Genomic DNA, 26,589 nt, shown 5'->3' with positions numbered 1-26,589 from the left:
GCTTTCAGAGTCTGAAGGGAACACATAATTTTTGGAGTCTATACTCCTACTGTGCTGCTTTTAAAATTAGAATAATTAACAATTAGAAAAATTGAGATTATAGTTCATCTTCAGTAGCACAGTGGTGTTAGCTGCACGGGTAACATTTGGGTTTGATTATAGTTGGGCATGATTTGGGTTGCTGTGGAATTTAAAACAAATTTGTGTGAAAAAAGAGGAATAATTTAATTGACATTGGCTGAAAAACAAATGTGGCAGAAAGACTCTTTCTCAGCAGCAGAGTGTGTATGCAGGGAGTAAAGTAAAGTTGTGCCGTTGAGTCGGTGCTGACTCCTGGCAACCACAGAGCCATGTGGTTTTCTTTGGTAGACTACAGAAGGACTTTACCATTGCCATCTCCCATGCAGAATGAAATTATGCATTTCAGCATCTTCCTATATCACTGCTGCCCAATACAGGTGTTTCCCATAGTCTGGGGAACATACCAGCGGGGATTTGAACCAGCAGGGAGAGGGGGCAACAATTTTCACAGATCTCCCCTGCCTCTGTAAATGCTCTTTGCCTTCCAGGAATATGTCTCTGAGGGTCACACAGCCTCCAGGGACATATAGCTGGAAGGGAAAGAACACTTATGGGGAGTGATTAGTATAAATCACCCCGCTCCCTGTGTATATGTGTTCTACTGCTTCAGAAGCCTCTGGCTAAGTTAAGAGCAGCCTCTCTTTGTGAGGATACTGCTCTAGCTTCCTCCTTGGAATCCTAATCTGGATGTCAGCCATTATTATGTAATTACCACTATTTTGTTAAAAGTAGAGCAAAGTCATCAGAGCAGTAGGTCTCTGGGTATACATTGGCTTTGCACTTCCTAGAAATGTCCTCACACTGTCAGCCAGCATGCCCCATAAAGGCAAGGAAAGCTGACCATGAACTTGAGATATATACCTTTAGCAGCTCTATATGTACATAACCCAATGAAAGTGAACCCTTTGTGCTGTAAGGGCTGACCCCAATCCATTTGAAGTAGAATGCCAAATCTGCCACAGCTAGGAGAATCTGTTTGGATTCTATATTCTCTCTAGGATTGTACCCTCTAGAGGTAGTTTAAGAGCAGGGTTCTGGGAAGGAGTTGGAGAGGTCCCAATTTTACCTGGGAGGTACAGGCAGAAATAAGATTTGAAAAGTCCTTTCAGCAGAATGGTTTAATGCACAACTCCGCTGAGGTAAATCGCTTCTAAATGCATGAATTTGAACCATATGCACTGCAGTGACATTATTATTTTCTGTGAGTAATTCACCTACCTTTATCTCCAGTGAGTCAAATGGAAATCAAATCGCAACAGCAGATTGGAAGATTTCCTTCATTTTATAAAACAAAAATCTGTAGAATAAATACTCCAGTCCTTTTAATGTTTTTGTTTCCTAAGACTGTGCCAGTGTTGATGATATTCATGGCATTTTCTCTGCAAATGAATTCCTTGGATATATAAAAAGTACTGTTTGAGCTAGAGTACTATATTCCTGGGTATGGTTTCATAATGTATCTTTCTCTTTAATGCAGCCACATTCATAAAAGTATACTAAATCAGACGTTTCTGTTTGAGCACCTAAGTCAAAAATCCAATAAATGTATCAATTTAAGAAATGAAGACCAAAAATAAATAAAAATTAAAATTAAAAAATCCTCCTCCGCTCTTTTAGGAACGTTAGAACTGCTTGTCATATCATCTATTTAAAATAAAAATTGATCTTTGTAAAGGCTTTTGGTGCACAAATGACTTGTTTTGCTTATGGAATGCCTATCAATAAAATTAACTCTTTAGCCTGCACCTATATCTGACTGTAATAAATCACTTTTCAGAACAGAGGAGTTTAGCAGTGGACAATTGTTGCTTGCTTACAATGTGCTAAGGATCTGTGAAGAAGTGAAACTTCTAGCACTGATGACAGTTGATGTAAGAGGTAAGAGACTGAGCTGTGAATCAGGAATTCTCTAGCATCCTCACTAGGAGGTGGCCTTAGGCAAGCCCATTGCTTTTCAGCCCCAGCTGCAATATGGGGATAATCTAGATATTTAATTCTCTTGGGACATGCGTGTCCAGGATTTGGTGGCGGAACTCTTGTGACACACTGCAAGAGTTCTGAAGTGAGGACTGAGGAGGAGAGGGGGAAGAAAGTGCCGGCCGGCCATCAGAGGAGGGAGGAGAGAAAGGTGGCGGTGGGCAGTGGGTGGGGGGAGAGAAAGGTGGCGGTGGGCAGTGGGCGGGGAGAGAGAAAGGCAGCAGAGGCGGGAGGGCGGGGGGAGAGAAAAGCCACGGCGGCAAGCAGATGGGAGGGAGAAAAAACGGTGGTAGTGGGGCCCTTCTTGGCCGCCCACTGCAGCTCTGTGTGTGGGGAGGAATGGGAGGGGAGGAGGGCTGGAGAGCGTGGGGCCGGAGGGAAGGGGAAGAGAGGAGAGACCGGGGCAGGAGGAAGAGGGAGGGGGAAACAGCTGGCCCCAAAGCGCCGCACAGATGCTCTGTGAGGGGTCGGCTAGTAATACTTATTGTACAAGCTTCTTGTAAGAATTGCATCAAGACAATACATGTGAACAATCCTGCACAATCACAAAATACTATACAGATGTTAAGTATTATTATTATCCAAGTTGATGGTCACTCCCACTTTCCTAACTGATGTTCAAAACTATAACAGCACAAGAATACCCATTAAATGGTGCAGGAACAAATTTATTTGGGATGAAAGAAAGAGATGTATTCAAAAGTCTCACACATTTCAGGACACAGATTGCCCTCCGTATGGGGTATATATAACAAAACAGACATGCACTTAAGTCCTGGTTTGACCAGGAAAGCAAAGAGGCAAAAAGAAAACTTATTCAGAGTTATCAGACCTATAGAGATGGTTCAAACACCTTCCCTCCTCAGAATCTTATTGTCCAAAAAAGAGAATACAAGATTCTGCTTAAAATGAAAATGAGGAAAGCTGCCAAAGCCACTTGGCAACCATTGATTTATGCGGCATGTACCAATAATTCGTCATTATTTTGGCGCCTTGTGAAAAGTCAGTCCTTATATTGTCCATCCCATCCTGCACATCTTATTTCTCCTAAAGTATGAAAAAACTACTTCTGTGTCTTATTTTCTGCGGTTGAGTCTGAAGAATACATTACAAAATTGGATGTGGGCTTTTTACCTGAGTGGCCTGCAGTATCAACTACTGAAGTAACAACTTCAGTACATCATTTCAAAGTAGGCAAAGCCCCAGGAACTGATCTGATTACAATTGAATTGATTTTAGAGAACCGTGATTGGTGGACTCCTGTACTTGCCTCACTTTTTTTGGCTATAGATGCTACTGCATCTGTTCCAAAAGATTGGGGTATAGCGCTAATTATTCCACTTTATAAGAAGGGCAGATGAGACTTGCCTGCAAACTATCATCCTATCAATTTACCTAGTGTGGTTAGTAAAATTTATGCTAAACATCTTCATGAGAAATTAATGTATTGGACAGAAGGGGAAAACATACTAGCAGATGAACAGGCTGGTTTTAGATCTGGCCATTCCATAGTGGATCGAGCCCTGATACTCCAACACTTGGCTGAAAATATGCAACAACGCCAAATAAAGCTTTCTATGTGGTCTTTGTTGATTTCAGAAACAGCTTTGATTCAATCTCCAGAGAAAAATTATGGCAAAAACTGATGCATTCTACAATTGACTGTCACCTTCTCTTACTGTTATACAAGATATATGAGGATACTTGTTTAAAGGTCCAATGTAGTAGGCAAGGCCAACTTACAGAAAAAATTCCAGTCAAAAGAGGAGTAAGGCAAGGTTATATTTTAGCTCCAACTCATTTTAATTTGTATATTAATCCCCTTGTTACGTATGTAAATAATCCTAATCATCATCCACCTAAATTAGCTGATAGACATGTGTCAAGATTACTATATGCGGATGATGTTGCTCTTCTTTATCAAACATCAATTGGACTCAGATGCTCTTTAAATGCCCTTTCCTCATTTTGCAAGGATCATGATTTAGAAATCATTTATGATAAGACCAAGGTACTGGTGTTCTCCAAAAGGAAGACATTGGAAGATAAATAATCATAAAATTGAACAGGTTATTTGCTTTAAATATCTAGGCATAGTTTTAGAAGCATCAGGCAGCAGAAATGTTCACCTAAATTATGTAGTGCTAAATGCTCAGAGATCTACAGGTGAAACTCGGAAAATTAGAATATCGTGCAAAAGTCCATTAATTTCAGTAATGCAAATTAAAAGGTGAAACTGATATATGAGACAGATGCATTACATGCAAAGCGAGATAAGTCAAGCCTTAATTTGTTATAATTGTGATGATCATGGCATACAGCTCATGAAAACCCCAAATCCACAATCCCAGAAAATTAGAATATTACATGGAACCAAGAAGACAAGGATTGTAGAATAGAACAATATCGGACCTCCGAAAAGTATACAGTGTACTGTGCTTGATTGGCCAGCAAACTCGCCTGACCTGACCCCATAGAGAATCTATGGGGCATTGCCAAGAGAAGGATGAGAGACATGAGACCAAACAATGCAGAAGAGCTGAAGGCCGCTAATGAAGCATCCTGGTCTTCCATAACACCTCATCAGTGCCACAGGCTGATAGCATCCATGCCACGCCGCATTGAGGCAGTAATTGCTGCAAAAGGGGCCCAAACCAAGTACTGAATACATATGAATGCTTATGTATTTTCAGAGGTCCGATATTGTTCTATTCTACAATCCTTGTCTTCTTGGTTCCATGTAATATTCTTCAATATTGAAGTCCTTCAATCAAAATTTTTATGGAGTATCTTTTAGGCACCACAGTATGTGCCCAATATGGCACTTCGTCTGGAGGGAAGGATTTCCAAAACTGAGACATGGCAATGGCTAAGCATCTTTGATCTATGGTTAAAAAGAAATTTCAATCCTTCTGGTTTGGTAGCGCTGGTACTCACAGATGTTTTTCAATCTTATTGGAAACAAGCTGAGGAAAAGAAGTTGTTGTACCATGGTCTGTCCCAGGGTTATTTAAAATCTATGGCGTTTTCAAAAGCCAAGGCGTTAGTTAAGCAGTGTGTATTAGATATGGAGAAGCAGATAGAACTTAGTCGCATTCCCAGAGGCATTATCTTGGGAAACCAAGGTGTCAATAATAAACCAGCTAGATATCTTAGTATAATAACTATGCCCAAGTACTGCAAAGCTCTAACACTAGCTTGTCTCAATGTACTTCAAATGGCCGTACTAGAAGGGAGGTACAATAAAAAGACCTAATGCTGAGAGATTTTGCCCTTGTACCAGTGGGACTATAGAAACAACAGCGCACATACTGCTATATTGTAATTTTTATAAGGACATTGAAGATTACTATCTGTTAGCCCTCATAAAAGAATTTCCAATCTGTTCAGATAATTTTTATCTTAATTTGCTTTTAGCTGACACATCTGATGAAATTTCTTTGTTGCCAAATTTTGTTCGATAGCTGGGAAAGTCCGCCGGAAGCAGGTATCAGTTTAATGTATAATTTTAATGGTGGTATTACTATTAGTTAAATCTTTAACTGAGTTATGGATTTAAAGTGACTTTTCTCTTTTGTTTTTCTTTATTGGGATTTTGTGTAATTCTGATCAAATGGCCGAAATAAACCATTCATTCATTCATTCATTCAACAGACATGTACACCTTCATAGACAACTAGGATGGTCTTAGTATTGGATGGAATGGTACTCCATTATCAGAAGTTCCTTTTGTGAATGGAAAGAGAGTTATGCTTGTGAAAGAAGCCATGGATGAATGCAGATCTCCTTCCATACACGGAAGGAGCTTCCAATGGAATGGCATTCCTCTGAATGCTAGGATCCAATCCATTAAACCAACATGTAGTTTATAAAATGCCAACATGTCTCAATTTGTTAGATTAAAAAGCAGATTTCTCTCATTAAAATATCAACAATACAAGCAATAACAGCTTGTCTTCGACACTGAACATGCTGATTCTCAATCAGAAAAAACATGGCACTTGATTTAGAAATGCAGCATTTTGAGGAGGCAAACAAGACAGCCATTGTACCTTCGTTAGTCTTTTGCACAGCTGCCATGGGCCATTTTGACTTTCATAAAAGTGATACAAACCCATTTTCCATTCTATATAGTTGTATGATTTTCTGCAATTTTTTGCCTTTGTATTTTCATAACTGTGCAACTCTCTGAGATTTGTTCAGAAGTAACAAATTACTGTGCTCTGTCAGACTGACAACCCTTTTTCAGATGACTGGGAAGACAATCACACCAAAAAGAACCAGGGAGCAGACATTTTGGTACAGGACTACTTCCTTCACAGTAACACCCACAGGGCTCCCAAACTGGGTCAGGAGCCCAACAGGAAGGAAAGGCTCTATATCTGCTTTCCTCATGCTGTGGGTTCTGCATTGAATCAGGGCCTCCCATCTCTCCTATTTATGCACACACACACAATAACACACAAGGGCAAACAACATGATTAACATTATGTCTAATTTGGGTCTGCTTGCAATTAAAGCAGACCCAACAGCAGATGATCAGATATGATGGCAGCACATGTCCCAGGATCCAAATTTATGTACATTTCCTTTGTGGCTGCCTGCCTGGAGTTTGATATGCTTTCATTAGTTACTAGTAACGAAAGTTCCTATTGTATTGCTGTTTCCCTGAACAGAAAATAGTGGAAGTGAAAAAATCTCGTTTAGTATCAGAGTTCCATCCTTTCTCCCTAACTTGTATCAATGGAGTACAAATTATTTAGCTCTATTAATTTGATGTGACCATTAAAGGGATGATACACTGGTGTAGCTTCTTTGAAGTATACAGAATAATCCCAGTGTAAATGGTTACTGAATTATCCCTCATGTAATGAGTTCGAAGAGTGCTGTCTTCATGATATTTAAATGTTCAGAAATGCTACATGGTACTGCTTTGATCTAAGACCATGAACCTAAGAGAGGCTGGAAAATCTCAAGTCAAATTTAATTCTACTGCCATTTTTCTTCCAATTAAATTAATAATGTATGTGCTTGCAAAACATTATCAGCAAAGACAGGACATGTTGCTGTACGGAGGTTTTATCATATGGGTTTAAAAATATATATTATGGAAAAGCCTGTTTCCAGTGTGCATATCTCAATCACAGCTTTTCATAAACACCTTTCTCTGTTCTCCTCATTGCCCCAGTTGTCCCATTTCCCTCAAAAGACATATGCCCATAAGAACATAAGAACAGCCCTCCTGGATTAGGCACAAGGCCCATCTAGTCCAGCATCCTGTTTCACACAGTGGCCCATCAGATGCCTCTGGAGACCCCACAGGCAAGAGGCATGTGCATGCCCTCTCTCCTGCTGCTGGTCCCCTGCAACTGATATTGAGAGGCATCATGCCTCTGAGGCTGGAGATGGCCCACAGGAACCAGACTAGTAGCTATTGATAGACCTGTTCACCACGAATCTGTCTAAGCCCCTTTTAAAGCCATCCAAGCTGGTGGCCATCACCACATCCCATGGCAAGGAATTCTATAGATTAATTATGCGCTATGTGAAAAAGTAATTCCTCTTGTCGGTCCTACATTTCCTGACCTTCAGTTTCATGGGGTGACCCCTGGTTCTAGTGTTGTGAGAGCGGGAGAAAGATTTCTCTCTATCCACCCTCTCCACTCCATGCATAATTTTATACACCTCGATATGTCTCCCATTAGTCTCCTCTTTTCCAAGGTAAAGAGCCCCGGATGCTGTAGCCTAGCCTCAAAAGGAAGGTGTTCCAGGTGCCCGATCATTTTGGTTGCCCTCTTCTGTACCTTTTCCAGTTCTACAATATCCTTCTTGAGATACGGTGACCAAAGCTGTATGAAGTACTCCAGATATGGCCGCACAATAGATTTGTATAAGGACATTATAATATTAGCATTTTTATTTTCAATCCCCTTCCTAATGATTCCTCACATGGAATTAGCCTTTTTCACAGCTGCCACGCACTGAGACGACACTTTCAGTGAGCTGTCCTCCAAGATCTCCCTCCTGGTCAGTCACCAACAGCTCAGATCCCATCAGCATATATGTGAAGTTGGTGTTTTTTGCCCTTAGCCTTAAGAGTGGAAACATCTATTTTTACACTCTTAGTATAAGAGTGTACATCAATGATTTGAACCCTGGTATTCATGAACTCCAAAACAGTGTTCTCTTGGCTCTGAACAAATATTTCTCTACAGGGTATCATGGTGGTGGTGGAGATGGAGTACTTGAGGATGCAAGGTGTGGAATTAGTTTAGAACAGATACACATGCAAGACAGGAATGGTCAGTTGCCAACAGAAGAAACTGAGGAATGTGGAGAGATGCTTAAAAGAAAAGTGGAGGGGCGATAACATGGCACCAGTGAACTAAAAGGAAAAAGCGGTGGAGGTGGGAAATAGCAAAGGTGCTGTAAAACTGATTCTCAATTATTTCCTTCAACTATTTAGAAGTCTTGTCTTTACCTTATGTATTTCAAGATAAGCTCTTTTTTAGACTCGAATAATAAAAACAATGTATCATATATTATGCAAATTATTATAGGGATAATCATAACTGTAAACATAAAGCAATATACCAAAGATCACAATAATCACCATGTGTTTAAGCTAGACTGTAAATAATAATTATATATTGATTACAATTTTCCATCTCTCAGCACAGTTATGCAAAATATTACAGCAGGATTGCCTAACCCTGTCCCTGCTAGTCATTTCACCAACCACCAATGGCATTTCCTTTCCAGGCAATTTAAGAGTTGAAACTTGGATAGCAGACAAACAGTGGGCAGTGAATAAGCACCCTCTCCTCTTTGTTGCTTCTCTGCTCCCCCTGCCCACCCCAAAGGAACTTTTCCAGTTTATTTATTTATATTTATTTATTTGATTTATATACCGCCTGAATCCAAAGGCATTAGGTGGTTTACCACCATAAATACAATAAAAATACACTAAAACAAATCATTAAAATGAGTTAAAACAATTTAAAACATTCAAAGATTACTAAAAGTCAGGCTAAAATGTGTCTTAAGGACTATTTTAAAGGCTGACAAAGATGCTAAGCTATAGATATCTATAGGGAGCACATTCCACATTCCAGGAGCGACTACAGAGAAGGCTCACTCCCAAGTTGCCACCAGATGAGCTAGTGGCATCATCTCGATTGACCTTTATGAGTGGTGACCTTTATGAGTGGTGGGGATCATGCAGAAAAAGGCGCTCTCCCAGGTAACCTGGTCCTAAGCCATTTAGAGCTTTAAAGGTAATTACCAGCACTTTGTATTTTTGCCCAGAAACCTGTTGGCAACCAATGAATTGTTTTAAAACAGGCATAATATGGTATCTCTGAAAAACTTTGGAGACCAATCTAGCCACAGCATTTTGGACCAACTGAAGTTTCCAAACCACATACAAAGGCAGCTTCACAAAGAGCGCATTAGTCATGCCTTGAGGTTACCAGAGAGTGCACCAGAGTTCAAGTGGTGGCTTTCATGATCGACAGCCTAACAAATCTGTTAGATGCATCGACCCTCTGATTTTGTTGTCTCCAGGGTCAACACTAGGATTCTGACCATGACAAGCAAAATTCATTGAAAACAACATATTTGCCCCAAAGAAACTTTTCTTTCTGGCTTTCAGAAACGATCATGAGCCATGAGTACCAACAGAATGTTGCCCATGGCTCATGATCCTTGTTAGCCATAACAAGGAAAAAAGAGTTGTTTTCTGCTTGTTCTGATTGGTGCATCAGTCACTCAGCATTATGACAGTACCTTTACACAGTCAAAACAACAGAGATTTGCAGTCAAAACATGTGATTACTCATTCGTGGACGTGCGAAGGACATGATGGTGACTTATACTGTGTGGGTGGTTTTAGAGAGTAATGGCTGTAACTCAAGTCCTGAACTGAGAGTTCTGGGGGATATTGTTCCAATGTTTTCCCCCTCTCCCCCTTTCTGGGCAGCCCTTTTCTGACCTTCAAGAAAGCGAAACTTGTTTTGATTGTGTAGATTTGATTCATCCGCAAAACATTTTTATTGCCATCTGCTAAATAATTCTTAAGATCATGGATGCAGTGACTGTTACTCTCTGTGCCGTGAACTCCCCCTCCCATTTCCCTTCCACCCAATATTTCAGTGTTCTTCATTGTAAGGCCCGGGGGCCAGTAGTGGCCGCCGTCAACCCTAAGTCTGGTCCTCTGACTAATTGCTCATTAGACCTGTGTGAAACTTCAGCTGAAGCTGAATACTCTGCACAGTCCCCCTAGTATGATGCAGAGGTGACCATACCTATTGAACTAAGTGCTGTGCTTTGTCCAGTGCCAGGGGGGCTCCTTTAAGAGAAGCAGAGCCCTCTTGAGCCCCTGCACCATCTTGGAAGGGGTGCATAGAGTGCAGGGAAATGAAGACCTTCACAGCACTGTCCCCATAGAGCTCTTAAGAGAGGGCTCTGTTTCTCTTAAAAAGTCCTCCCAGCACTAAGAAAGTGCAGTACTGTATGGAGGTATGAGAGGAGAGCTGGTCTTGTGGTAGCAAGCATGACTTGTCTCCATAGCTAAGCAGGGTCTGCCCTGGTTGCATATGAATGGGAGACTTGATGTGTGAGCACTGCAAGAGATTCCCCTCAGGGGATGGAGCCACTCTGGGAAGAGAACAAGGCTCTAAGTTCCCTCCCTGGCGTCTCCAAGACAGGGCTGAGAGAAATTCCTGCCTGCAACCTTGGAGAAGCCGCTGCCAGTCTGTGAAGACAATACTGAGCTAGATAGACCAATGGTCTGACTCAGTATATGGCAGTTTCCTATGTTTCCTATGAGGTCAGCACAGTGGGAAATGGCTCTCATGTTGTTGTTTTTGTTGTTTGCCAAAAATACTTGAAAAATTGTGGCGATCACTGCATTTTGCTTGCATTTCATCCTGTAATTGAGGGTTAAGGAAGGGAACAAAATGTAGATCCTAGCACTTGCTTCCAAAAGAGAAAAAGTGATGAAACTCAAGGGTAAGGGAGTTCATAATTGTAGAGTAGGAACTATAGTGCAGTCATTCCTAAGAGGGCCCTGGAAAAAAACCTTGATGATACACAGCATAACAACAACAACATTAACAACATGCATGGTGTACTGTTTCTACATTTCCAAAGGGTGGACAAGGCATTGGCTGATAACAGATATGGGTGAGGCACAGGGCATGATCAATGTCAGTGAACAGCAAGCAGAGTTCCTTTGTTGCTCAGGCCATAGAAACTGGCCTGTCCTCAAGGTTTTCTAGGGCTTATCACATGACCTATTCTGCCCTCATGGGTGAGTGGATAGATGTGTGGGCACTTGCTGCTTTCTGCATCTCTCTCCTCTGGCTAAAGCTCTGTGCCAGTACACAATAGCCATTTTGAGGCAATCATTAATGGGTAACACATTTGTGCAGAGAGGGTAGGGGATCATGGCAGGAATTCCTGTGCCCACCTATGCATGTTCATTTTAAGGTCAGAATCATAGGCATCTACAGGAACTACAGGAACTTTTCCAGGGTTGGGGGAGGGAAGTATATACATACAAATAAATACATAAATAAAATATGTAAATAGAAATCTAATCCAGTTCTGAACCCAGGGAGGCAACTCCCCTCTTGCTCTTGCATGCAGATGTACATCATCAGAATAGAGCTCACATGTGTATAATTCTCACATGTGTATAATTTGATTGGCCCAATCTCATGGAGAGAGCGGTGTGTGTGTGTGTGTGTGTGTGTGTGTGTGTGTGTGTGTGTGTGCAGTTCCATAGGTATGGGGTCTATCCTGATCTTAAAATAAATACGTTGAGGTTGAAAGTGGAGACAGTGTACAGTCACTCTGTGGGCCATATGAGATGTTTGGCCAGGAACCCAGTTCTGAGAGTGTGGCAGGAGGCCGAAGGACACCCCCATCTGCCACTTGTTCCATCCAGATAATACCTTCCCCTGCTCTTTAAAAAAAACACACAACAATTCTGTGCTGGCCTGTGTTTTCAAGATTTGGCTCTGCCACCAAAAATCCAGTTTGGCCCTGAATCCACAAAGCTCCAGGTTCAGAAGCTGCTGTGAATTTGAGTCCTGAGGCGATAGAGGAACAGTTTTTGGTGTGAGTCATGCTGAAATCTTTCACCATTATGAATGCTCAAAAATTTGCCAGGTTTTGTCCTATGGTGCCTTAAAGTGACAGCTGTCTCCTCCCCAGACATGACAGCTGTCTCCTCCCCAGCACTGCCTATCTAGAAGCTGTGTGATGTCCGCAACCTTCCCACCAGGCAGGCAAGTCACCTTGCGGTCAACACGCAGGTCACAAACTCATCTCGTTATACATCTAATGACTGAATCACCCACTACAAGGAGGCCCCCACCCTCCGGAGGAGTATCCCCTGTGCGGGAGGAAATGGGCTCATCATCCATGGAAGGGGTCCCTTCTAAAGGAGCATTTCCCTCTTCTTCAGACTGATGTCCTCCTTCTCCGAGACCTTCATTCTCCCTGTCAGCAGAGGACCTATCAGCCTTGGAGTGGGATTCCTCTACCACATCCCTGAAGGTCTCGTCCTCATGCCTCTCTGTCTTTCTGAGCTTCTCCAGATCTGCCACCTTGGTCTTGAGGGAACGAACTTGTTTCCTGAGAGCCAGGAGCTCCTTGCACTAAGCACACCCCCATGACTTCTGCCCATGGAGCAAATAGTCATGCATGTGACACTCTGTGCAATACACTGGGAAATGCCCCCTCCTTTGCGAACTTCCTATCATCATAACTGTTTTTGTTGGCTGTTTACAGTATTTAGAAATAGTTTATTAGAAAGATAGGTCTCGGCTGTATTTGTCAGCTATTTAACTGTCCAAACTGCCTTTCTCAAGAATATGAGGGAGGGATTAGTACTTACCTTCTCTTCTGCACTAGTTTCCTTGTGATCACATGGACTTGTTTCAGGGTCACTGCACACTTCCCGCTAAACTCTCGCAAAACTCCAGTGCCCTGATGCTCTGTCTGCTATTCTGTTTGAGAGAGTAGGCTTCAAACTGAGACACAGGAATATGACTCATAGGAATTATTCTTATTCTTATTCTTATTCATAATAACAATAATAATAATAAAATTAAATATATTATATATTATTATATATTAATATAATAATATATATTAATATATATTATATATTAATATATAATAATATTTGCACAATATAAGTGGAAAATCAGATATCACCAATACCTGGAAATGGCTTAAGAATGGCAACTTGAAGAAAGAAACAGAGGGTTTAATACTAGCTGTGCAAGAACAGGCACTAAGAACAAATGCAATAAGAGCAAAAGTCGAAAAATCAACCACAAACAGCAAGTGCCGCCTTTTTAAAGAAGCAGATGAAACCGTTGACCACCTAATCAGCTGTTGTACAAAGATTGCACAGACTGAATACAAACAAAGGCATGACAAAGTAGCAGGGATGATACACTGGAACATCTGCAAAAAATATAAGCTACCTTTGCCAAAAATTGGTGGGACCACAAAATTGAAAAAGTTGAAGAAAATGAAGATGTGAAAATATAATGGGACTTCCGACTACAAACAGACAAACATCTGCCACACAATACACCAGATATAACTGTAGTTGAGAAGAAAGAAAAACAAGGCAAAATAATCGACATAGCAATACCAGGGGATAGCAGAATAGAAGACAAAGAAAAAGAAAAAATCACCAAATACAAAGATCTACAAATAGAAATTGAAAGGCTGTGGCAGAAAAAGACCAAAATAATCCCAGTGGTAATTGGCGCCCTGGGTGCAGTTCCAAAAGACCTTGAAGAGCACCTCAACACCATAGGAGCCACAGAAATCACCACCAGCCAATTACAAAAAGCAGCTTTACTGGGAACAGCCTATATTCTGCGACGATATTTATAACAACAGCAACAACATTGACAATAAAATTCTGGCATCCCAGGTCCTTGGGAAGGACTCAATGTCTGGATAAAACAAACCAGTCAATAACACCTGTCTGACTGTGTAAAATAATAATAATAATAATAATAATAATAATAATAATAATAATAATAATAATAATAATTCAATTTCTACACCGCCCTTCCAAAAATGGCTCTGGGCAGTTTACACAGAGGAATAACCAATAAATAAGATGAATCCCTATCCCCAAAGGGCTCATAATCTAAAAAGAAACATCAGATAAGACACCAACAACAGTCACTGGAGGTACTGTGCTGGGGGTGAATAGGGACAGTTACTCTTTCCCTGCTAAATAAAGAGAATCACCATGTTAAAAGGTGCCTCTTTGCCAAGTTAGCAGGGGTTTGCTATGAGCCCAGGAATGTGGGTCCTCCCACAGTCCTAGCTGACTTCACCCCCTCCAGGGAAGGAGAAAACAACAACTGAATGCCACAGGGCCCCCAGTGCTAGCCCTAGCAAATAACAAACACACAGACTAGGATTTCTCCCTTAGAGAGAAACCAGCCCCTCAAAATCTCCCCTCATCCTGTTAGTTATTTTGAAGGGGAAAAGGCTTGATGTTGTTCTGTTTAGAAAAGCTTGCTCACCTCCTGAATCTGTTTCTGCTCTTCCCAGAGTAGGCTACAAACTCCCAGAGTAGGTTTCAAACTTGTAGCTGTGAGACCAACCTTAACCAGGTAGTGGTCTGTCCATGACAATGGGGAAACAACCGGATCCCCCACCCACGGAACACCCCCCTGATCTAAACAAAAGACCAAATTGAGTGTGTGGCCAGCAATATGAGTTGGTCCAGAAACTAATTGGGATAAGCCCATAGTTGTAATGGTTAGGGTTGTGTTTCCCCCCCCACCCCCGTTTTGTTTTTGGCCTGAATCCGAAACACCCCCATTTTGTTCTTTGTTTGAAATCAGCCAATCCAAAACACCTCAATTTTGTTCTTTGTGTGAAATTGCAAAATCTGAATATGAAACGTTTTGGATTTTAAAAAATGGCCCTGGGGAAAAACTAGTGGGTGGGGGTGGTAGTGCCCAAGAGGTAGAAACTACCACCCAAATTTCAGAGGAATTGGGCAAAGGGCAGGTTTTTGGTGAATTTTTGAAGTTTAAGGTTTTTTTCCATAGGGAAGAATGGAGGTTTTAACAAAAGTATAGCTTCATGTTGGGGGGGAAAGGGGTGACCCAGAGCAGGTTAGGGTGTGTGGTAGTGCCCAGTGGTGGCAAGGAAGCTGCCAGAATTATTTCAAAGGAATTGGGCAGAGGGCTGATTTTTAAAGATTTAATGGAGTTTACGTGTATTTAAAGTTCTTCCCCATAGGGAATAATGGAGATTTCAGCAGCCCCATAACTGCACTTGGGGGGGCACCAGGGTGGCCCAGAGCGAGTGGTGGTGTAGAGCACATAGGGTGCCAACCACCTCCATGGGTTGCTAACCCATGGGGTATTGGTTTCTGAGATGTTTTGAGTGTAGATTCTCTGGTGGCATATGAGAGCGGATTCATTGTTTGTTGTAGAAAATCTCATATGCTACCAGAGAATCTACACTCAGAACACCTCAGAAACAACAGTACCCAGCACCCCATGGGTTAGCAACCCATGTGGGTGGTTGGCACCCTATGTGCACCACACCACCACTTGCTCCTGGCCATCCCAGTGCCCCCCAGGTGGAGTTATGGGTCTGCTGAAGCCTCCATTATTCCCTATGGGGAAAAACCTTAAAGACACATAGCAATAGCAATAGCACTTACACTTATATACCGCTCTATAGCCGGAGCTCTCTAAGCAGTTTACAATGATTTAGCATATTGCCCCCAACATTCTGGGTACTCATTTTACTGACCTCGGAAGGATGGAAGGCTGAGTCAACCTTGAGCCCCTGGTCAGGATCGAACTTGTAACCTTCTGGTTACAGGGCGGCAGTTTTACCACTGCGCCACCAGGGGCATAAACTTCAACAATTCCTAAGAAATCAGCCCTTTGCCCTGTTCCTTTGGAATCTGGGTTGTGGGAGGCACCCCTTGGGGCACTGCCACCCAACCCACTGTTTTGCCCCTCAGGCCCCCTTTCTGCCCCGAATCTGCCCCAAAGACATGTCAACTTCAGAAATTCTTTAAAAATCAGCCCTTTCCCCAATTCCTTTGGCATCTGGATGGCACCAGGCACCCATTGGGGCACTACTACCTGAACCACTCTTCTGCCCCCAAAGCCCCCTTTCTGCCCCAAATCCACCCCAAATAACATCAACATCACACATCAACAACAGCAGAGCTTTGCAAAGAGCCAGGCAGATTTCCAAAGTTCATGCACATCCCCCCCCCCCCGAAATGCAATATATCTACATACAACATTGTGAAACAACAACCATGAAATGCGCACTGCCCCACTGGCCAATGAGGGTAAATGCACACTGCCCCACTTGCCAATGAAGGTAAATTTTACCTTCAAATTTCCTTAAAAGGAATAAGGAGGCATTTGCCAGCAGATCAGCCCATGCTTTCGCTGGCCAATCTGCAGGCTGGACGGGCTGGAAATTCAAACAAATATCAACACTCCAAATGGAGACCGAAGGAGAAAGACTTTTCGCGATTGCAAAATGGAGTTCCAAAACAGCCGAAACAACAAAACATTTTGTATCCGAAACAGAGACGTTTTGTTTCGGCTACAAAATTTTCTGTTTTGAGCACTGGGTGTTTTGTTTTGGCTACAAAACAGCCGAAATGGCCTGTTTTGTGCACAAAATGTTTGATATTCAAAACAAAATGCACATCCCTAGTAATGGTCTCTATGAACTTCTGAGCTGCCCCAGACAGTCCCAAAGTGGACATTGAAGTCCCCCAGCACCACAAGCCTGGGGACTCCAACACCAAACCCGAGACTAGGTCTGTCAGCTCGGTTAGGGACTCCATTGGGCAGCGAGGTGATCAGTACACCAACAGAAGTCCCAGCCTATCCCTGGTCCCCAAACTTAGGTACACACTCAATATAAGTCAACTGTCTCACAGTGGCCCTGGTAACGGAGATGGTATTCTTATGGACCGCAGCCACTCCACCCCGACTGCCCACTTCCCCTAGCCTGCTCCACAACAGAGTAACCTGGAGGGAGAAGCTGAGCCCACACTGGACCACTTCTCTCCTTCAACCATGTCTCAGTTATACATGCCAAGTCAGCTCCCTCATCCATAATCAAAACATGGGCAATTTCAGCATTATTCTGAACTGACCTGGCATTGCGGAGGAGCGAGGCCAGGCTCTCTGGGTAGTTGGAGCTGCTCCCTGAGGCATGAGAGTTGACAAAGCAGTTTGAAGTGGAAACAGTTACTAAATTACTGATTTTCCCTCCCCTTTAATGGCCAACTGCTCTGCCAGTGCCAATTCTTCTATGCCCCACCAGCACAACAATAGCTGCCTCGGAACTGCTGGATGCACCCCGCACACCATCCCACTCAAGAGAGCCCAAGCACATATCTGCAAAAAGGCCTGACACAACCCAGTATAATAAAAAACCAACAACTTCTAGCCCAAACCTCCCCCCCCATATAACTTCCCCCCAGCCCTCAGGCCCACCTGAAGACCCAGCCCCAAAGAACTGCCCCCTTTGGCAGCTGGCTTTGGCGGCCACCTACAGGCGTACTGCCAGCCATGCTGTTGGCCATGCTTCAGGCTTGCCTTCCAGAAATTTAAGCTTCCAATAGCTTAGCAGCCCCTCCTCTCATGAGACACTGCAGAGCCAAAGATGCTGAGCCAAATGTCAGGCAATCCTGGAAGGCAGCCAATGGCCCTGGAACAACATGGCAGGCTGGCAAGCAGGCAGCCCTTCGTCTGGGCTGGGAGGTGGAGAGGAGCTTCCAAAAACAGAGGGGGCCAGGTGACAAAGTCCAGGCAAGGCAGAGGTGCCGACAAAAGCCAAGCCCCCCCTCTCTGTTCCTCTGTTAGCCTCCGACATTATGCGTGAAACTGTTCAATGTGAGGGCCAAGGGTAGTGAAAAACATGCTGCTTGTATAAATTGGTTGAAGTCACTGACTTTTAAAATGTAATAGTTGTTACAAACACACGTATGGCTAAGACCCTGGATAGTTTGAGATATTTGCTCCTGAAATCTTCCTCTGATTGTTATAATTGGCCCTGTTCAGACATAACATGGAACTGCGGGTCCAATGGACCTGTGGTTCCACGCCTCCCTACCCCACTCTCCCATCCGCATTCATACGTTTGGGAGAGCTGTCTCTCTGCAGTTAGGAAGACTGCAGTGAGGTGAGGGAGCTGGCTGTGCAGGCTTCCTTCCTGACAGAAGAACAGCCCACACAGCCAATCAGGCTGGAACCTCCTCCCTCAACTCTGGTTTGGTGCAGTCGAAACTGATGTGCCCGCTTTCAGATGTAATGCTGGTGCTGCAGAAATGGCATTTGCAATGCCCAAACTACACTCTGAACCAATAGTTTAGATTGGCGTTTGGGGAGGGAAACTACAAGTCCCTTTCCCTGCAAATTCAGTTTCCTCAAATTTTGAGGTGTGGATTAGGAAACTGGAGGTGAAGGGACCGCTGGTTTCCTGTTACGTCTGAATTCAGCGACCGTGGGAACACTGGTCATAGTCAGAGATCTCTGCAGTGGAGTTTTGTAATAGAAGCAGTGTGTGTGTGAGTGAGAGAAACAGACCAACTGGGACAAAAGAGTTTGTTGCTTTTATATGCATATTTGCTCAATTTGACTTAATCAGTGGAGTTTTAGAGAAACTTTACAACTACAAAATTGTATATCTGTACAAGCTACAGAAATAAACCTTTAGTTTCTTACATTTTAGCTGCTTTATTTCAATCTTGACATGATCATGTATGTGAATATGGGTCACTCAGAGCATCAGTGTGCAACCGAGTTGCATACTGTCCCTTGTACACAATGTTTTCCTGAACACAAGACTTTTGCTTTATCACATGGGCCAAAAGTTATAAGGAAACATGAACACAGCCAAATCAAATTAATATCTTTCTTCAAAGTAATATATACAGAGTTCTGAAGTGTTTGCTCAAATTTATTGCCAAATGAAAGGGCTATTCATGAGTTATTCTGGAGAACAACCAAGGTGCAATCAAATTTGAATTTCTCTAAAAGAAAGTGAAGTCACTGATGATACAAAACGCACTGGACTGAAACTAAGCTTTCACTCGGTTGTAATTGAATGAGCTTAGATCAGTTCTTCCGTTTACTCAGCTACATTTCAGCATCTTCCAGTCCAACTGATTAATTCAATAACTTCAAAGAATAAATATTAAAAGTAATGGAAAGCAATAAGGTTTTATGTACATAATTAGAACTGATGAAAGACCTTCGCTCTCATTCTTACTTTTTTCCAGATAAAAGCTTCCTTTAATGAGAGAAATAAGTAGAAATCACATTGTGTGTGCTACCTGCTCACAAATGGCCTGATGTGGAACTCTGCAACTACTCTGTAATTGAGACCATTTGGCCTTGTTCACCCATGACCTTTAGGAGAACTATGCAAGAATCTTTGCAAACAAGTGTTAGCTTGCTGAGATAATGCAAATGTGGGGGTGGGGACAAGCCCTTTCATAGGAGAATTGGCAGGTAGGCAAGGGAGGTACTTGATCCCTCCTGCATGTGCAGATTCTTCCCTACGTATTTGCTCAGGAAGCTATTCTTCCCTCACCTGGCCTTATTTCCAGTTTCAGTGACTGCTAGAGGAAAAATAAAGGTATTACAAAAGTGCCATGGGGTTGGGTATTCAGTCACATTGTACTTTAGCCTGTCATGGCATTAATGTTGTTCGTGATTTCCATATACATATGGAAAGATAATTGATGAATGTGCTGATACATGTAGGTTGTTTTATTATGAGACTTGGAATTTCAGAGATGTGTATACACACAGGCTGACATAACATGCAGTTCTTAGAAATGGAAGCAGTGGGACAACTGTAGAGATTGGGTGGCAGTGCTACCAGCATTGCCGTATTTCTTCCCATAGTCACCAATGGGGAAAACTCCAGTAGTGGTGGGAGATCTCTGTATAGTTGTAGATCTCTACAGCTACTCTGCTGCTTCTGTCTCAGCAGCAGTGGCTCCACAAGTCATTCTGTGTTCCTCAGAACTGTGTAACATCTTGGCCACTGAGGCCGCACTCCCACCACACCCTGGCCTCAATCAAGTTCTCATCATGTGCAACTAGTTGCACATAACACCTTGTGGCTCAGTATGGTCGTCCACATGTGCATAAAGGTGTATCCTGCTGCTTCTAAATGACATTTGCTGATACAGTCCTCCTTTGCCAATTGTGAGGATTCTGTTCCATGAAAACCTCGTGGTTGGCAAATTTGCAGTTGGCGAGGCATTAAAGTCAATGGGAAAGGGGCGTGGTTAGGGGAACCGTGACTACAAAATCACATGAAAATCAAAGAAAAATGTTTTGTAAAACCCTAAAATCACCAAAACTCAACAGGAATGAGCAGATTGAGCCCCTTGAAAAGTCCTGAAACACCCCCCTCCAACCTCTCAAGTGCACTTTAAAATCACCAGGAGACAGCAGAACACAATAAATCTTAATGGGGAGCTTTCCCTACCTAACAGCCATGCAGATGGTCAGGATGCTGAGGATGAGGGGTAGGAGAGATGTGGTAGGTTGCAATCAGGGGAAAGGGAGCTGTGGGAGGAGTGGGGAGGGGTGAGGAGGAGACATTTTTAAGGGGAAGAGGGGGTACCAGCACCCTCCTCCTCCTCTGACACACCCTCTGTTGCAGGCACTTCACAGGTGCACCCCAAACAGCCAGGCTGCTCTGAACTGCCAGGCTGTGATCTCTTGAAGAAGCTCAGGAGGATTGTCCTCTTCTCCTCTTCACTTCCTCCTGATCACTGGAGTATTTGATCAGGGCCTCAAGGTCTTGCTCTATGAGCTCCTCAAGAGTTCTTGTTCTGTGAGCTCAGCAACTTCAGCCGGCTCGATGTCCTAAAAACCCTCACTGCCAAGTTGCCTGGCATAAGCCACAATCCTCCTGACCTCTTCCTCCATAGCTGGCACAGCAGTGTTGTCCCTCAGACAAGGAGTGTGCCTCCTTCCACACCTTCCTCCACCATTCATTCAGAGTGCTGCTCCTGATTGCTACAGAAAGGACTCTTTCTGACCTCTCCAGAACTCTACAGAAAGGACAGGGAGGAGAGGATTGGGGGATGGAGTAGCACTGTATATTAAAGAAGGGATAGAATCCAACAAGATAGAAAATATTTATTTATTTTATTTATTTTTGCATTTATATACCTCCTTTCGTTTAAAAGATAACCCCAAGGCGGGGTAACCCAAGGCGGGGTAACCCCAAAATATAGAAAGACCGGAGTTCTCCACAGAATCATAATGGGTGACAATACGAACACCGAAAGGAAATGTGTTACTAGGAATGTGCAGTTGCCCTTCTGATCAAAACAATGAGAGTCACCTAGAGTTGGAGAAGCAAACCAGACAGCTGTCAAAGAGAGAGCAAGCTGTAATAATGGCTGACTCCAACTACCCACACATAGACTGGGTACATTCATATTTGGGTAATGAAAGAGAGGCCAAATTTCTAGACATGCTAAATGACTGTGCCTTGGAACAGTTGGTCACAGAACCAACAAGAGAGAAGGCAGCCTTGGATTTAATCCTGAGTGGTGCCCTGGATCTGATGCGAGACTTCAGAGTTGTAAAACCATTGGGGAATAGTGACTATAGTGCGATCCAATTCAGCTTAAATGCAAGTGTAACACTGCCAAGGAAGTCCCACAAAGATGTGTTAGACTTCAGAAGAGGAAACTTCACAAAAAAGAGGGAACTTGTAAAAAGGAAGATGAAAGGGAAAGTCAGGAGGGCCAAATCACTCCAGAAAGCATGGAACCTATTCAAAACCACAATAATAGAAACACAGTTGGAATGTATACCAAGAAGGAGGAAAGGTATCACTAAGTTCAGGAGGATGCCAGCGTGGCTAACAAGTAGAGTCAGGATTAAGCTATGAAAGGGAAGAAGACTTACTTCAGAAATTGGAAGTCCTACCCAAATGAAGAGAACAGTAAAGAACATAAACTTAGGAAATAGTAGACAATAAAGGATGCAAAAAGAGAGTTTGAGGAGTACATAGTTAGAAGTGTCAAGGGGAATAACAAAAACTAATTCAGAAGCAGCATCCTGCCAAGGAGACTGTTGGACCCTTAGATGCTGCAGACATGAAAGGGATTATTAAGGAGGATAAGAAAATTGTAGAGAAGCTGAATGAATTATTTGCATCTGTCTTCGTGGCAGAGGATACTGACCATATGCATGCTCTGGAACTGTGCTTCTCAGACTTGGAGGCTGAAGAACTGGGCCACTTTGAGGTGATGAGAAAGGATGTTCTAAACTGTCTTGAAAAACTAAACATTAACAAACCACCAGTGACAAATGGCATCCACCCAAGAATTCTGAAGGAACTCAAATGTGAAATTGCTGATCTCCTAGCAAAAATATGTAACTTTTCCCTACAATCAGGCTCTGTACTAGAGGCCTGGAATAGCTTATGTAACTCAGATTTTCAAAAATGGGATCCAGGGGGATTCTAGGAAATTAGAGTCTGGTTAGCTTAACTTCTGTGCTAGGTAAATTGATAGAAAGCATACTTAAGGACAAAATTGTTAAACATATAGAAGAACAGGCCTTGCTGAAGGAGAAACAGCATGACTTCTGCAAGGGCAAGTCTCAAGTCTTGCCTCATTAAATTTTCTGAGTTCCTTGAGAGTGTCAACAGGCATGTGGATAAAAGTGATCTGGTTGACATAGCATACTTGGACTTCCAAAAAGCTTTTGATAGAGTTCCCCACCAAAGACTCTTGAGTAAACTTAGCAGTCATGGGATAAGCGTGAGGATTGGTAACTGGTTGAAGGACAGGAAACAGAGAGTAGGAATAAATGGACAGTTTTCACAGTGGAGGGAGTGGGGTCACCCAGGGATCGGTACTGGGACCAGCGTTCTTAAACTTGTTCATAAATGATCTAGAAGTTGGGGTAAGCAGTGATGTGGCCAAATTTGTAGATGACACTAAACCATTCAGATTAATGAAACCCCAAAGAGATGGCGAGGAGCTCCAAACGGATCTTTCCAAACTGGGTGAGTGGGCAGCTCAGGCAAGAAATGCAAGGTGACAATAAGGGAGGCAAAAAGAGAGTTTGAGGAACATTTAGCTAAAAGTATCAAGGGGAATAACAAAAACTTCTTTAAATACTATCTTTCATATTTTACTCCGCTGTCTCTTCTATAGGGACTTTCGAACTCGTTATATTTCCTCATTAATGGCTGATTTCCCAGGACATACAGATGTATTTTACGTCAACTATCTGCTCTCAGATCAGAAGGAGAAAGTAACAATTAAAGTTGCTAAATTCTGTGAGGCAGCTAAGAATGCTAGACAACAGATGGTAAACCAGATTATGTAAACTGGAAACTGCTGATTAGGATGAGTTTATATCATTTATATATTATTATTATTATTATTATTATTATATCATGTGTATTATTATGTATGCTTTAAATTTTGGTCTATGACCGTAAATAAACATGACTGACTGACTGACTACTTCAGAAGCAGGAAACCTGCCAGGGAGGTGGTTGGACCATTAGACAATGAGGGAGTGAAAGGGATTATTAAGGAGGATATGGAGGTTGCAGAGAAAGTAAATGAGTTCTTTGTGTTGGTCTTCATGGCAGAGCATACTGAGCATATACCTGTTCCTGAACCAGGCTTTTCAGGGATGGAGGCTAAAGCACTGAGTCAGATAGAAGTGACAAGAGATGATGTTCTAAACTGTTTGGAAAAACTGAAAACTAACAAATCGCCAGGGCCAGATGGCATCCATCCAAGAGTCCTCAAAGAACTCAAATGTGAAACTGCTAACCTCCTTGCTAAAATATATAACTTATCCCTGCAATCAGGCTCTGTACCAGAGGACTGGAAAGTTGAAAATCTAACACCGATTTTCAGAAAGGGATCCAGGGGTGATCCTGGAAATTATAGGTTGCTTAGCTTAATGTCTGTTCCAGGCATATTGATGGAAAGCATTCTTAAGGATCAAATTGTAAAGCACATAGAACAACAGGCCCTGCTGGGAGTGAACCAGCATGGTTTCTGCAAAGGTAAATCTTGCCTCACAAACCTTTTGGAATTCTTTGAGAGTGTCAACAAGTGTGTGGATCAAGGTGATCCAGTTGACATAGTATACCTGGACTTCCAAGAAGCTTTTGACAAATTTCCTCATCAAAGACTCCTGAGGTAACTTAACTGTCATGGAATAAGGGGACAAGTACATGTGTGGATTGCTAACTGTTTGAAAGACAGGAAACAGAGGGTAGGTATAAATGGAGAGTTTTCACAATGGAGGGAAGTAAGAAGTGTGGTCCCCCAGGGATCTGTACTGGGACCGGTGCTTTTTAATTTATTCATAAATGATCTAGAAGTAGGGGTAAGTAGCGAGGTGGCCAGATTTGGAGATGATACCAAACTCTTTTGGGTAGTGAAATCCAAAATGGATTGTGAGGAGCTCCAAGGGATCTCTCCAAACTGGGTGAGTGGGTGACAAAGTGGCAAATGTGGTTTAATGTTGGCAAGTGTAAAGTGATGCATATTGGGACAAAAAAACTCAACTTCAAGTATACACTGTTGGGATCTGAGGTGTTGGTAACTGACCAGGAGAGGGATCCTGGGGTCATAGTGGACAGCCCGTTGAAAGTGTCGACTCAATGTGCAGCAGCTGTGAAAAAGGCCAATTCCATACTAGGGATCATTAGGAAGGGGATTGAAAATAAACCTGCTAATATTATAATACGCTTATACAAAACTATGGTGCGGCCACACCTGGAGTAATGTGTACAATTCTGGTCACCACATCTAAAAAAGGACATTGTAGATCTGGAAAAGGTGCAGAAGAGGGCAACCAAGATGATCAGCTGTCTAGAGCATCTTTCTTTTGAGGCAAGGCTATAACACCTGGAGCTTTTTAGTTTAGAAAAAAGATGACTGCGGGGAGACATGATAGAGGTATATAAAATCATGCATGGTGTGTCAAAACTGGATAGAGAGAAATTCTTCTCCCTTTCACATAACACTAGAACCAGGGGTCATCCCATGAAATTGATTGCCAGGAAATCTAGGACCAACAAATGGAAGTACTTTTTCATACAACACATAATCAACTTGTGGAATTTTCTGCCACGAGATGTGGTGAGAGCCAACAACCTGGATGGCTTTAAGAGGGGCTTGGATAACTTCATGGAGGAGAGTTCTATCAATGGCTACTAGTAGGAGGGCTATAGGCCACCTCCAGCCTCAAAGACAGGATGCCTCTGCGTACCAGTTGCAGGGGAGTAACAGCAGGAGAGAGGGCATGCCCTCAACTCCTGCCTGTGGCTTCCAGCAGCATCTGGTAGGCCACTGTGTGAAACACGATACTGGACTAGATAGGCCTTGGGTCTGATCCAGCAGAGCTGTTATTATATTCTTATGTTATGTTCTTAAAATGGCAAATGCAGTTCAGTGTAAGCAACTGCCAAGTAATGCATATTGGGGCAAAAAACTCCAACTTCACATATATGTTGATGGGGTATGAGCTGTCAGTGACTGACCAGGAGAGGTATCTTGGGGTCGTGGTGGACAGCTCATTGAAAGTGTTGACTCAGTGTGCAGCAGCTGTGAAAAAGGCCAATTCCATGCTAAGGATCATTAGGAAGGGGATTGAAAATAAAACTGCTAATATTATTATTTCTTGTTTACACAGTCAGACAGGTGCTATTGACTGGTTTGTTTCATCCAGACATCGAATCCTTCCCAAGGACCTGGGATGGCTGAATTTTATCATCAATACTGATGGTTATTATAGATATCGTCGCAAAATATAGGTTGTTCCCAGTAATGTTGCTTTTTGTAATTGGCTGATGGTGATTTCTGTGGCCCCTATGGTGTTGAGGTGCTCTTCAAGTCTTTTTGGAATTGCACCTAGGGTGCCATTTACCACTGGGATTATTTTGGTCTTTTTCTGCCACAACCATCAATTTGTAGATCTTTGTATTTTGTGATTTTTTCTATTTCTTTTTCTTCTGTTCTACTATCCCCTGGTATTGCTATGTCGATTATTTTAACTTGTTTTTCTTTCTTCTCAACTACAGTTACATCTTGTGTATTGTGTGGCAGATGTTTGTCTGTTTGTAGTCGGAAGTCCCATAATATTTTTGCATCTTCATTTTCGATAACTTTTTCAATTGTATGGCTACAAGTAGCTTGTATTTTTTGCAGATGTTCCAGTGTATCATCCCTGCTACCTTGTCATGCCTTTGTTTGTAGTCAGTCTGTGCGATCTTTTTACAACAGCTGATTAGGTGGTCCACTGTTTCATCTGCTTCTGTACAAAGGCGGCACTTGCTGTTTGTTGTTGACTTTTCTGCTTTTGCTCTTACTGCATTTGTTCTTAGTGCCTGTTCTTGTGCAGCCAGTATTAAACCCACTGTTTCTTTCCTCAAGTTGCCATTCTTAAGCCATTGCCAGGTCTT

General features: G+C 42.6%; 1 long non-coding RNA gene across 2 annotated transcripts in view; it reads left to right on the top strand.

The window, feature by feature from the left end:
- LOC128342460 (uncharacterized) overlaps positions 1 to 26,589 on the top strand; it is a 238,098-nt gene that overhangs the window by 71,066 nt on the left and 140,443 nt on the right. For both annotated transcript variants that reach the window (XR_008314991.1, XR_008314992.1), the window contains exons 2-3: positions 1,859 to 1,959; positions 5,476 to 5,545. This is a non-coding gene — a long non-coding RNA (uncharacterized LOC128342460). The remainder of the gene's footprint in view (positions 1 to 1,858; positions 1,960 to 5,475; positions 5,546 to 26,589) is intronic.

This window comes from Hemicordylus capensis, chromosome 1 (assembly GCF_027244095.1).
Source record: "Hemicordylus capensis ecotype Gifberg chromosome 1, rHemCap1.1.pri, whole genome shotgun sequence".
Classification (NCBI taxonomy): domain Eukaryota; kingdom Metazoa; phylum Chordata; class Lepidosauria; order Squamata; family Cordylidae; genus Hemicordylus; species Hemicordylus capensis.
Note: the sequence above shows the minus strand (reverse complement) of the source record. Positions and strands in the feature narration are given on the sequence as shown.